The sequence below is a fragment of the Lagopus leucura genome, unplaced genomic scaffold, assembly GCF_019238085.1.
Source record: "Lagopus leucura isolate 7727_CA_CO unplaced genomic scaffold, USGS_WTPT01 Super-Scaffold_100157, whole genome shotgun sequence".
Lineage (NCBI taxonomy): Eukaryota > Metazoa > Chordata > Aves > Galliformes > Phasianidae > Lagopus > Lagopus leucura.
Window position 1 is genome coordinate 31426655 of NW_024962334.1, and position 14498 is coordinate 31441152.

Below are 14498 nucleotides of genomic sequence, written 5' to 3' on the forward strand. Positions count from 1 at the left end.
TCCCTGGGTTGGACCCACAAGGATCATCAAGCCGAACCCCTGGCTCCACACAGCACCACCCAAAATTCAAACCCAGTGACTGAGAGTGCTGTCCAGGCACTCCTTCAGCTCTAGCAGTTGAGGCTGCACCCCCTGCCCTGGGCAGCCTGTTCCACGCTCCCACCCAACCAACCTCTGGTGCAGACCGTTCCCCTGAGCCCCAGCTGTCCGTCCCCTCGGGCCCTGTCGCTGTCACACAGAGCAGAGCTCAGCACTGCCCTCTGCTCCCTGTGAGGAGCAGCCGCCATGGCAGCTCCCCTCAGCTTCTCTGCTCTAGGCTGAGCAAACCCAGGGACCTCAGCTGCTCCTCATACATCTCGACTTTTAGACCCTTCACCACTTTCATAGGCCTTCTTTGGACACTCTCTAGTAGTTTTATGTCCTTCCTGTACTGTGGCACTCCAAACTCTACCCAGTGCTGGAGCTGAGGCCGCATAGAGCAGAGCGGAACAGCCCCTCCCTTGCCTGGTGGCAGTGCTGAGCCTGCTGCATCCCAGGGCACAGTTGGGCTACCAGGGCACACTGCTGGCTCACATTCACCTTGCTGTCACCCAGGCCACCAGACCTCTCTCTGTGGGGTTGCTGTCCAGTCTCTCATCCTCTAAACTGTAAATGTACCCAGGATTGCACTGACCTAAGTGCAGAATTCAGCAATCGTTCTTATTAAACTTCATGTTGTTGGTTGTTGCCCAGCCCCCTGGTTTGTCATGATCTCTCTGTAAGGCCTCTCTGCCTTTGAGGGACTCAATGGTTCCTACCAAACTTGTAAAATCCTTACAGACATCTCCACCAGATTCATGAGGCATGACTTCCTCAGAAAAAAAATGCATGTGGAATTTTACTCAGTCTAGTTGCTTTTACAGTTTCTTCTTCTGATTTTACAAGATAAAAATGTTAGATTTATTGCTCTGTAGATTTCAGCGCTGGCCTGGAGCCTTACTGGAGTCTGAAGTTTTACTGTCCATTGACTATTGCTCCAGCACTGAATGCAGCAACTGAACTAGCAATGAGCAGTTTTCCCTTGAGTCACTTCAGACTTATTTGATTGTTGTCATCACCTATTTTTCTTACCTATTTATCCCTCAACCTCTTCAGTTTGAGTTTGTTCTTCACCTATGACATGGGGCTCCCTGACCTTATTATCAAGCTGTAATCATGCAATAATTTTCCTATGGCCTTACTTCTGTTGAGTAATTCTGCCTCTTCACTTTTTCATTTGAAGTTGCACTAAGTTTCAAGTAGGCATAATGTTTTGGATGTGTGTGAAAGTATTTTTTATTAGCAACTTGCCTCTTGAGCTGGTATTTGATCTGGAGATTTACTTTTCATTTACTTTCCAGAATTTTCTGTTTTTCTTACATGAATGTGATTTTTGTCAACTTTAATATTCATCTCTCTCTCTCTCTCTTTTTTTTTTTTTTTTAATTGAGCTGTTTTGCTGTGGTTTTGTTTGCTTATTTGTTTTTAAGAGGGTTTTCTGCAATATAAGAGGCAGTGTTCAGTGTTTAATATGGTATCAAAATGTCTCTTTGTGTCTTCTCAACTTTCAGCCTTTTAGTTTCTTTTGACTTTTTTCTTTTTCTTACTTTTTTTTTTTTTTTTAATAAGAATTGGTGCTTATGTTTGATGAAAGCTTCCTTTTGAAGTTCAGCTTGATTGAAGTGGACTTCCAGAGCATTTTTACTTCCTGGTTGGATATTTAATATCAGTACCTGCAACTGCTCTGTCCTCATCACCGCTAACCTTTCACTTTTCACACAAAGTATAAATTACGTATCTCTCTCTTTCCTTTGCAAGATATATTCTTAGCATTTCTCGCTTTTTATCCGTAAGTGTCTAACCACCTTTTCCTTCACGCAGTGCAGCTCCAGTGTATATAATTGAACTTGAAGCAACTGCTTTGAACATTGTGTCACCTGTTTTAGACATGAGAAAGGGTTTCAGATGAAAGCTTGTTAATTCTCTTCCCCGAATGTATAAGATGAACTATTAAGATGCAGGGCCTCTTTTCACACACCTTGTCTCAGGGTAGAGACCCACAGGGTAGAGACTCTACCCACTAGAGACCCTCCTGCCCCCCATCTGCCTGGCACTCAGCTCTCAGGAGGAATGTGGGAGCTCTGACTTTGGGGGGGGATGAGGAAGGGGGCTAGCCAAGATCCTTGCTTATGCCTTCACAGGTTGGTACCTTAAGCATGAGGAAAGCAGCACTGACAACAATGCAGTTGGGTAACCTGATGTCACCACTGACCTATTGAGTCAGCGTAACCTAGCTCAAGTCCATAGATACACCTCTCTACCTGGCAAACTCTTGAAGGACTGGGCAGTGATATCCCTACTGACTGTGTAGTTACACACACTGTATGAAGATTTCTTTTTTCCTCTCACAGGTGGGTCTCTACAGGAGGTTGCATTGATGTGAAGGTCCTAGTGAGGTGGACCAGATAAAGATGGCAAGTTTGGAGCATGCACTGGCATATTTTTGGGCCCCTCACTACAAGAAAGACATCGAGGCTTCCTTGTGTGGAGTGTGTCCAGAGGAGAGCAACAAAGATGGTGAGGGGTCCGAAGCACAAGTCATACGTGGAGCAGCTAAGGAAACTGGAATTTTTCAGTCTGGAGAAGAGGTGACTCAAGGGAGACCTTGTTGCTCTCTACCACTACCTGAAAGGAGACTGTATCAAGGTGGGATTTGGCCTCTTCTCCCATGTAACTAGAGAGAGGAAAAGAAGTAAATGCCTTAAGTTGCACCAGAAGATGTTCTGATTGGGTATAAGGAGAAATTTATTCCCCAAAAGAGCGGTGAGGTACTGGAACAAGCTGCCCAGGGAGGTTGTGTAGTCACTCCTCCTGAAGGCATTCAAGAAAAGGGTAGATGTGGCACTGAGGGACACGGTTTAATGATATGGTGGTGATGTGTTGATGGTTGAATTAGATGATCTTAGAGGTCTTATCCAAACTTAATGATCCTGTGATCACAGCTTCCTGTGCTGCTGCCCCACACTGCAGTGATAGTGAGATGCACTGCACTCAGTAGAGCATCAAGCAGTGTATCGGTATCTCAGTGTGTATCACTTTGCCCAGCAACTGAAAGGCTTTCCTTAGCTCCATCAGAAACATCACAGACATCTGCAGACTGAACCCAAACAGTACACAACAGTAATATGGTAGCTTCAGAATATGCACTAGCTGCAGTGTAGATAGGGAATATAAGGCTATATCTGGACACAAAAAGAGGCATAAAAGCAGAGGTGAAACTGTTATAGTGCTATTGGTAGAAAGCATTTTACTAACTCCTAGACTGACCACAAAGAACCAACTATATTGGCTATTTTTCTCTTGAGAAGCATTAGAGGCTGAGGCATGAAGTCAGTCTTCCAAGGGAGGTGAGTAAAACTTCCAGCTCATCATCAGCCTCCAGTCAGAGAGATGCACTTCACTACTTTGCACTTTGAGATATGTTGCCATTAAGGTGAGGTATTACGTGGGTAAAAGCTAACATGAATAAATCCTGCAGGCTTTATTTGCCTGCAGTCTGAACTGAGCCCTCTGGAGCTGTTAAGGGGATGAGAAGGAGACAGCAGCAATCTGAGCTGAGGAGGTAGACATGCCGCAGACTAAGAAAAGCTGGAATAAGCTTACATATAAAAGGCTTGGAAAATCACTATTTTATATTAAGTTTATGCAAGAGACAAAGAAAAATACTTGACTAGCTTTCCAGCTTTGTTCAATTTCCTTTCCATGTACACGAAGAAATTTCAAGCAGAGGATTTGCTTTTCAGCACTCCAACATTATTTCCGTTCATCCAAGAAGCCCTTCCCCAAATGCACCATATATCACCAGGGACCTGCTCCACACTCCAAATGTTTTTTTCATGTAATAAATACTTGACATTTAGAAAAATCGCTTCAAAATTTACAGAGTGCTGTGCTCACAGTTTGAGATTACCCTCTAAACACCCTGAAGTGCCAGGCGCATAAATACATATCTTTGCAAATAGATTCACATTTATTAGTTTTGCAAGTGTATTTTCACTTCTTGGAGATGAATGACTACTACAGAAAGAAACAGCTCTGGTTTAAATTAAATAGTAAGTGCAGGAGAAAGGCTGATCAAAAGTGTTTAATTCTCTCCTTGTTCTTCTAATTTGTTTTGTCTTTCTAATTCAACCATTCAGTTGTGCTCTATATTATGGCCCAACCAAACAGATCAAGCTGTGAAACAGCAGCAGTAAGTGAACTGAAGTTTTAAAAGAGAAAGAAAGCTGTATATCTGCAGTCCATACATAGACTTCATCATGTAGAACAAAAACAAATCTCAAGATGTAGTGTATTTACCTCTGTGGCATTACTGGGACATCACTTCTCCCATTTTAAAGAGGGAATAACATGGGATGAAGTGTTTGGCCATAGAGAAAAATCAAGAGACTGCTGACTACTATCACTACATGGAAAAAGATCCTTACAAAGGCATCCTTCTCTCTGAACAGCAAAATCATGCCTCATTTCCAAGGGTGTGTGTGGGACGGAAAGAGAGAAGATTCCTGATGGCCAGAAATTGCTTAGCATCACTTCTCAACAACAGGCCTGCAGATGGTACCTGAATTGCAGAGGTTGGAGTACTGATGCAGGTAATGGTGCCATAAAAAGATAGAACCTTAACCAGTGAGCAAGATGATCCTTTCTTCTATATTACCTGTCAAAAAGCTTAACACCTTGTCCGAATTAGCTTTATTGGAGGTATATCATCACCATGGTGGAGGAGACAAAAGAGCCATTTCCAAAAAGTTCACTGACAGCTGATGAGGATCAGGTGCACCCAGACTTCTAGCTTTTCAGAGGATAGGCTCCATTGGCCAGCTTCCTCTTCAGTACTGACTGAGCCTTATCAGCTGAAAATACAGTCGTCCAGGGATCCTCAAGTATCCAGCTCAGGAATTGCCTGTGTTTAGCCCTGTAGAGTCTGACTCAGTAACCATGATGGCTATGCCGATTACAGATTTTTGTTTTCATTTCGTTTGGATGTGACAAAGCCTTGTTTCTTGGCCAAATCAACGCTTCAGTCAAACGAATGTAGTTAGTCTTTGTTTTTTTTTCTTCTGGCAGATGATAGATGAAGTAGTGTGGAATGGATCAAAGATGGAGGTCCTTGTTAACACTGGGTCATGCTTTTCCTTCTGCCTACCTCCTTCTCTGAGCATAGATAAGCAGACTCAAGGAATATGCCACCTAAACAAGCTTCATGACAACCTCTTCATTAATGCTGTGTTACACTGAGAAGTGGCACCCACCTACCAGTGGTTTTAGTTCTCTGGGGAAGATCTAGCCCACAGCTCTCAAAGCCCCTCAGATTCACTCACTTTATGTCTTGCTAATTAATTTATTAAAGTGAAGCAGTGACAATCCCTAAGTGAAAGCAGTATTACTTGCAGTGCTAGACTGCCAAACTAAGCTAAAGCCAAAGTACAATAGGATTAAACTAATTTTAATTTATCTGTTCAGGGATGTATAACAGTTTAGCTACACAAATTCAAAACTGATTTCAACAGTGACCATTTCATGGAGAAAAGCTTTGAAATTCTTATTAACTTCTCATGACTGAAAATTATTTTAAAGATCAAAGAAATTTAGTTTACTGTGTTTATTGTTGACAAAGGTCCCGATCAACTAGTTCTCATTATATGCTGTCTCTACTTAGCTACAATTTCCACTGTCATGAAATCTAATGTCACAGGTGTAGTGATCAGACATGCTCATGATTACATATAGATAAGGCAGGTGGTGGCTCATTTTAGGTTTGTACACACCTACACTTCACCAACTCTGTGGACCCTGGAAGTGAAGCATCTAATTGCAGAAATTCTGACCAAGTTTTATAAACCTGTGAGCCTAGGGTATTAATTTACCACATCCCGATGTCGATATCTAAAATAAGCCAGGTGAATTATGCTCCCCTTCTCTCCACAGACCGTGACCATAGTCACATGAAGATCACCTTTGGTATCAAAATGCATCTGCTGTGGTTCACTGCTAGACTATGCAGCACTAAATTCCTGCTCTTAACCACACCCTCTTCTTTTCCCCTGGTGTGAGGTCACTTTGCAGTGATCTTTCATCTCAGCTGATCTCTTGCTGTCTGGCTTTTGAAATTAATATCCTCAGCAAATCATTCAGCTCCTGCGGAGAACATACAACACAATCAGTATAATTACTTCACGTCACACCTCACTTGTCACTTCACTTTAATGCACTGCAAGTAAGATGAACTTGAGAAGGGCTCTAAGTTAATGTTCTCAGAGTTTCTATTTTAGACTCTTATAAAAGATGTTAAAAATATTCAGAAAAAGAGATTTCATCCTAGAAATTATTATCCATATTATAGAACAGCAAGCAGGGCCAAGAGAGTTCAGAGCTCTGTAATTGAGGCACTGTTAAAAACCATTCAACATAGGGAAAAGAACTGTTGGACAGGAACGATGGAACTCATCTAAAAAAGAGCAGGAGTTTGTGATGTAGAAATTTACATACCAAGTAGTTACTCTGGCTATGAAAAAGCATCTGGTTATTATGGACCACAGAGTTTAGCACACAAGTCATCCTACCTTGAAGCTGAGACTGTAGTTGGCAAGACAAATCGCAGGCTGTTTCCCTCTACTGCCTCATTCAGCTTTATAGCAAAGCGAGGTGCCCAAAACCAGCCAGTCAACCTGCGTCACAGCTGCTAGATCTGCCTCCTGCAGCTGCCATCTGGAACTTCAATGTTTGGCTCTTTGAAAGGAAGTTATTCAACTTTAGCATTTGATGAACAACAGCATGTTTAACATTAAAGTACCATAATCTCCCCTTGTAGGTCATCACCTATGTCACTTAATAACGATCCCTCACCCTTCCTTCATCACATTTCTCTGTAACACATTGAGCACAAATGTATCCAAAAGATATTAAATCTGGCCTCTTTTACTTCTCTTCCACTGCCTCAGAGAATACTTTTGTCTTCTTTGCAATCAGCCCTGAACCCTTCCCCAACAACTCTGCATTTTGGAAGACCACAATTGATTCATTTAAAATCCAGGTAGGATGAGACTCCTTTGTTCCTCTTTTATATCATAACCCAGTTTTAGGATGTTTACTAAGGCATCATACTTACAGCCCAACTCTTTCCTCTTGTACAGGTGATTCACATTTGCAATTTCTGCCTTTCTGTAAGGAGCTGTAGGCACCCAGCTGCTGACCATTCCAGGCAGGAGTTGATCACAGTCCTCAGGCAGAGGCAGAGGCTAGGACTGAGCCCTGTTAGATGGTAGAGAAAGTACAGGACTGCCTCCCTAGCAAACAGCAAATTCTGCATAATGTGTATTTATTTGTTCATGGTGAAGCTCAAATTGAGGGGCCATTACTGGGTGTTTTTTCTCCTGTAAAACTCCATACATAGTAAAAGAGCAATTTTCTATCTTACAAAGAATATTAAAAGCTGAACAAAAGAACTAATGCCCTTGCAGGTTGAGAGTTATAGAAGCAGCATTGCTTTTACAATTCAGTCCAATTATTTCTGCCCCTAAAGTCTCCCAAAATGCCTAATAAAATAATTTAGAAGATGAAAGTTTTTCCATTTCTAATACTTATATCTTTTTTTCCAGCACACTCAGTATTTCTTCTTCCAATAACAGCAGCAGGACGTGACCTTCTGGACTAATTCAGCTTTGATTCTCTGTGCTGCAGAAAATGGGCAACAGCTTAAATACAGTCCTTGCTGGACTTTCTCTTTCTTCACTTACATGATAAAAGAGTTTCATCTGCATTTATATACTTAAGAGCTAAGGCTTTCATTAGGGCATCTCCATTTACCAGATGGTTCCATCTATCAGTCCCCACAGTCTGTGAGAATCTACCACTCCCAGCTGCAATGAATTGGCTCTGGCCACAGAGTGAAGATGGCACAGAATCATGCAGTATATAAGAGTATACAAGCTAAAACTTGTATATGAATCTCAAATCCCAGGCACATTCAGACACTAGATCAAGGGCCCCTCAGGAGGAAGCTCCTTCTCTCTTTTTAAAATGCTGATAGTTTTCTTCAGCCCATATGTGTATTTTTGCAGCTGAGGGCTGTGGTATGGTCACGACCCTAAGAATGCTAGCCCACTGCCATGACTTTCATTGTGTGGACTGGGTTTAGCCATTCTCTTCTCCTGGAGTAACCAAATGAACATAAGTATCTTTACGTTGCAACATCTTCTCGTGACGCTTTTTACCTGACAGTATTTTGAGGGTGGAGGAAAACCTAGCCTGGTTTTGGCCAATCTTGCTACAAAAGATTACAAACAGATATCTGTGTATGTACTCTATAAGTAAAACCTTGTGGCCTACAAGATACGTGTCTACTAGGTGCGTATTTGTGATCAGTGCTTTCTATGAAAATGTCTTAAGTCCTTTTAACACCAACGATCACGTGTTTCCCATAGCAGGGCCGCTATCATCATCCAATATGCTCTCTCCATAGGAGGATGGTTTCTGCTCGCTGTGATTTAGAAGCAAACTATCTGGCCATCTGAGTTCAGGGCATAGACACTTCCTGCTCTCCCCTTGCTTGTCAGCTTTTTGCCGACTGCTCCCTATCTGAGCAGAGGATGAGGAAGATGCAATGGCTTGTCTAGGGCAGTGCTAAATTACTCTGCACCTGGACCAAGCAGCCCTCATCACAAGCCACTGCTGCTCTTTTGGCAAATAATGGCCAATCAGCTAAATATTTGAGATAGTTAAGATCATTTTAATTTTTTATTTCTTTACACCACAGAAATTACACTTCTGCTTTAGAAATATTTTGGTTTATGAGGACATATTTGCATCTGTATCACTCATACATGCAATTCCAGCAAAGTTCTTTGTTTTTTTTTTTGATCTATGGAAGACTGACACACTACAGGAAGGAGAGGGGTGACAACCACCCAGACTTTCACCTTTGGGCAGAAGCCACTTGGTGGTCTGTGATGTCAAATAAAACCTTTCAGTTCTAACCCTCTCTTTTGGCTGTAATAAAATTTGGCAATTACAGTTCAGTCCCTAGAGGGCCCTAAAGGATAATAGTCCACATCACAAAACAGCTGTATATATCTATTTGCCTTGAGTTGATGAGACGGTCAGCTTCTATTTGGAGAAGTCACAGTAAGTAGCACAGAAGCTATATGGCCTTATTGTGCCTTGAAGGGAAAATAACTGCAGTGAAGGAAAAGACTTTCTTCTGAAATTCATACATTCGAAATTCACTCACTACAGATCTCTGTGTATGTACTCTATAAGCAAAACCTTGTGGCCTACAAGATACGTGTCTACTAGGTGTGTATTTGTGATCAGTACTTTCTATGAAAATCTTTTACATGACTGGTTTTAACATTTCCAGTTAATCACATTTCGAAGTGTTCAGTTGCTTTTAGGGATATTGTTCCAAATTGATAGCTGAATTTAGAGAATGATTGTTTTTCTTGTTTGATTTTTCTTCAATTCATTTGCTAAAAAAAAATTTAAAAATTAAAAAAAAATAAAAATCCAGGCATTAGAAGTAACAAAAGAAAATGGTTAATTGCACTGCCATACAGGAACAGAAAAGACTGAAGTTGTTATTAAGACTCAGGAATTCAAAAAGGAAAAATAAAATCACCATTATGCCTAATAAGTCTTTATTTCCAAACAGAAACTGCAAAAATATTCTATTACAGAGCAAGTAACAAGTGCAGAATTCCAAGTACGCATTATACCAGTGAAACCATTGCCTCCTTGACAAAAAAAAATCATTAGGCACTTAAAACATGAAAACAAAGCATAACATAAACCAGCTAACAGATGTCTCAACAATACAACTTTATCTTGGTTTTCTGTAATAAAAGCACACACACGTTTGAGGGGCTTTCTATGCCTCCTCCTAAATCCTGCATAGAGACACTTCTATGTTAGGCTGCACGCACACTACTCATGTGCAAACAGACAATATCAAGTTCACATCTGAAAACATTAACAAATTCAGCACTGAGAGAATTTTAGAGACAGCAGCTTTTTGGAAACAGCAGCTGCAGAGCCTCTGCTAGCAGCTTCACACAGTTTGGTGCTTGAGGAACACGATACCAGCTCCAAGCTGGGTAAGCTCTGCTTGGACAATGGCATTGAAGAGATCGGAACAGAAATGAACGCAAACAGTGCAACTCTGACAGACAACGAAACTTCTGGGAAAGAAAAAAAAGAAGAAAAAGCAGCTACTGTGGAAATTACATTTTGACACACCTCTGAAAAAGAAGAAAACATGCACTTGGCATCCCTTAGCAGTAGTTCCACGTAAAACCTCACCATTTACCAGTCTCCTTGCTTGTATTTCTTGAGCTAAACCAACAAAGGTGGTGTGTTAGCCTCCTTTAGAAAGGTGTATCTACAAAAACCTGTAGAAAACAAAAGACTAATGAAAATACCCTCCTAGAAATCAGTCAGATACCCTTACAAATGATTTCAGTTGCATTATTGTTATTTTACGGGTGCATTAGGAGAAGCACTGCCAAGAAGTTGAGAGAGGTGATCTTCCCTCTGTACTCAGCCCCAGAGGAGGAACACCTGGAGTGCTGTGTCCAGTGCTGGGCCTTATCTAAACTTATAAATATCTTAAGGGAAGGTGTCAAGAGGATGGGACCAGACTCTTCAATGGTGCTCAGTGACAGGGCAAGAGGCTACAGGCACAAAGTGAAATACAGCAATTTCCACATGAATATGAGGAAAAATCCTGTGATGTGAGGGTACAGAGCACTGGAAAACACTGCCAGGGGGGTTGAGCAGACTCCTTCTCTGGAGATATTCAAAACCCACCAGGATGTGATCACGTGCAATGTGTTCTAGGTATCCCTGCTTGAGAAGGGGGCTTAGACCAGATGATATCCAAGGTCCCTTCCACCCTCAGCCATTCTGTATCTCTGTGTGTGTGGTTATATAACTTTCCCTGCAGCTTACTCTGATAGAATAAAATACAGTGAATATTTTAAAATAAATTTAATTTAATGCTTGAGGAAAACAACATTAAGAATATTAACATAAAGAATACATCTGAAGCTACTATATAAAATCTGCATACAAAACAACAGAAAATTCAGCTACTGCATTTCAATTTCACAAGACTTTAGGAATGATTCTGTACCATAAACACTGCCAAAAAATACAATAAGAAGTAGAAAGGTTTTCTTAGGGAAACAGCTCACAGCTGAGCCAAGAGCTGAAAAACCTAGCAGGATGCTGACTTGCTGTGACAGAACCTTCCCTTGTCAGGGACTAAACACTGAAGGAACTAAAATCCATAATCTTGTCTTAGACTAGAATATCCTGTCCCAGCCATTAGCATTATTCATTCTGATGGCCTCTTGCCACTGTACCATGATTTAATGGTGCAGTCATTAAAATACTTCCATCGCTCAGTTTTTTGAGTTGTCTCCCTCAATGGAAAGCAGCAAGAAAACACAGGAAGAAAAAGAAACCACAAGACAAAGCTGTATCAGGTGCAGCAACTTATGTGGCATGTTATACTGCTAAATCTACCTCATAATTTAGCAAAAGGGTAAATTACTGATTATTTGATGGCAATGCAAAAATGTCATTTCTTCCTGTATTCAACAAGGAATAAAAGAAGCTCTAGCAGTTCTGGTATATGCAATAGAGAAGCACTGTCAGAGTGTTTTCATCCTTAAATCAGTATGTGCCAACACTGGCCACTGAAGGGCAGTTACTACTCACACACAGGGATGTTAGCTCAGTAAACTGTCATACATCACAGTATTAAGTATAATTAATGCATGGGTCCTTGGTCTATAGGAAATCCAGACTGATGTAATCCTAATGGTTTAACTTGTCATATTGCTTACATTTGCTTGACATGAAGAATGTGCAGAGACCACTTCCAAGCTGGATTGGTGCGCGGCCACCCAGTGACAAGGGGCAGTTCCCTTGTGAGCCAAGGCACAAGATTGGAAGGTGTTCTGCAATGTGACTTGACAAAAGAGACTACTAAATAACAGTAATAGTGCCTTTGTTTAGTGGTACGCTGCAGATCTTTCAATGCCTTGCTTGGCCATTATTATAATTTAGAGCTAATTAAGAAACACTTAATATGAGCCTGATGAAAATCTGGTACAAAGCTTAATAAATATAAATTTCCCACTCATTGTGCCCTACAGCTGAAAGCCTCAAATGATTTCTCCAGAGTATCCCAAGAGATCAGCTGCCTTTAAAACTTTGAAACTTTGAAATTCAGAGAATGGCTTTCCTCCCTAAAATGATACAATCCGAAATCAAGAGAGCCAAGCCGTATGGATTAAAACAAGTCTTTGTTGCTATTCTTGGAGAGGAGAAAGACCAGCTGCTGAAGCATCCTGAGATAAAGGATTACCTGGCTGAGAATATTTGCAGCTAGGACACATTTAAGCAGCAAGTACATATGTAAGAAGTTTACTGCCTCCACGGATTACAGCACACAAGTGACTAATCAGCTGTTTCAAATAAAGCTGTTTCAGAATAAAGCACTTAACAGGATAGTCCTTGGGCTTGATATTGCACACATCTGTGTACACAAGTGGACATGCGCTTTACAGACCTGAGAGCCCTGGAGACACAGCTGTGTGCATCTTCAGGGTCTTGCTCAACAGATTTGGCACATAACAGAGAAAGATCTCCAAATTAAACATACTATGAACATGGCCATTTCTGGCTGCTGTTCCGCTACTGAGTCCACGATGCATCAAGTTCTATGTGATTAATCAACTAAGACAAATTAACAGATCCAAACATTTGCACTGTATAAAATCAAATACTCCATAGCAACAGGATTTTTTTTTTTTAATCTGGTAGTTTGGGGAGGCCACAGAAGATGCTGGGCCACCTGGATCACTAGGCTTCTCTTCCTGTATCACACAGGATAGAGACCTTTGTCAAGACAGACAAGCTACCAGATGTTTCACTATCATCCAAAGGATGGGGTGAGATTAACTGCTCTCAAAACTGCCAGACCTGCTCAGCCCTGATCTCTGCAGATGTTGTTTGAGATGAGCAAAGACAGGTGTGCCAAATTGCATGCAAGACTGTGCAATCTTACAGCTCACAAACTGAGAAACAGTATTTCCAGACAAAGTTCTTCGTTACTGAACAGACTAACGGTGGGTGACCACTCTGCACTGCTGACTTGCCCCCCAGGAGCCCGTCACATCCCCAGCAATGCCAGCTCCCAGCTTAGGGACTGCTGAGCCTACTCAAGAGCCGTCTGGCACCAAAAGGGCCCTGCTGTGTTCCACTCCTTTGCTTTGACTCTGAGATTCCCATGGCTCTGTTGGCATGAGCCAGTTATCTTTGTTGCCAGGCTAGGTTTTGCCAGCTTGAAGTGCCAAAACGGCACAGTGCCAGAGATCACATGGTGGAAAGGATGAAGCGCAAGAAGGGGACTGGGCCGCACAGCCAGCCATCACTGCTTGAGTCGCCATGGAGCTACAGCCCAGATTTTAGCAGCTCAGGTCAGGCAAGGTGAATATCCCACCACGCTGCCTTCTCAGAGAATGAAAGCCAAGCAATCTTAAGTGCATTTCGCTATGCTGTGTGCATAGTAGCTTTTGATTCTTGGCCATACACTCACTGCAAACACCACGCAGAACTACATAATGTTCCCCTGAGGGAGACAAAGTAACCAGCTCCTAGCAGCATAGGATCATAGAGGAAAACACAACAATACTGATTTGAAGGAGAAAAAGGAGTAAAAGCAGACAAGCAGGCTGTAATCTAAGGATGCTGTGAACTGGTCATGTGCAAGGACACTGTCAGCCTCTGTACCTCAGCGAAGGTGCAGTGGAAATATTAGCACATTGTCTTTGCTTCTATCTTTAGAAAACTAGTTAATCTCTGCATTCACTCCGCAGCGTGTGACAGCACTGGAGGCCCACAGACCTGAGAAATTATTATTCCTCAAATGGAGGAGAGAAGCTGAAAAGCCTTTCCTAACCTTTGGTCAAGAACCCTTAATCAAAACTGCTCTTGGCTCATTCTTGCAAAAATGTCATAAACACTCCCAGCCAGGTACATACCCTATTTATTCATCATTAACCTGGCACAGATGTAAAATAAATGAGAAATAATTTGTTCAGCTGTCAGAGAAAACATCTTTTACCACAGTGCCTGGGATTCAGCAAGTCTTCATTAATCTGACTGGACCCTGTCACACAGAGACGCTGGTGTTAGCTTGCCTGGCCTGTGCACAAATTAACAAGAAGGAGCCATCAAGCACACAGCAGCAAGGTCTGTAATAAAACCGAGTGCAAGATCTGCACTCCTCTGATGGGAAGTGGATGAGATGAACATCACATAATAGCTTCGTGTCTGGAGCAAGGCCTGAGAAAGCTATATTAAAAACACATTCTGCACTCCACATAAATCACTGGCAGCTCATAGAGCATAGA

General features: G+C 41.8%; 1 long non-coding RNA gene across 1 annotated transcript; it reads right to left on the reverse strand.

The window, feature by feature from the left end:
- Positions 1–4324: 4324 nt before the first annotated feature.
- LOC122189653 lies at positions 4325–7092 on the reverse strand. The gene is made up of 3 exons (XR_006181905.1): positions 6898–7092; positions 6642–6807; positions 4325–6216 (listed from the first exon to the last, which is right to left on the reverse strand). It is a non-coding gene; the product is annotated as an uncharacterized LOC122189653 (long non-coding RNA).
- Between the last annotated feature and the right edge of the window lie 7406 nt (positions 7093–14498).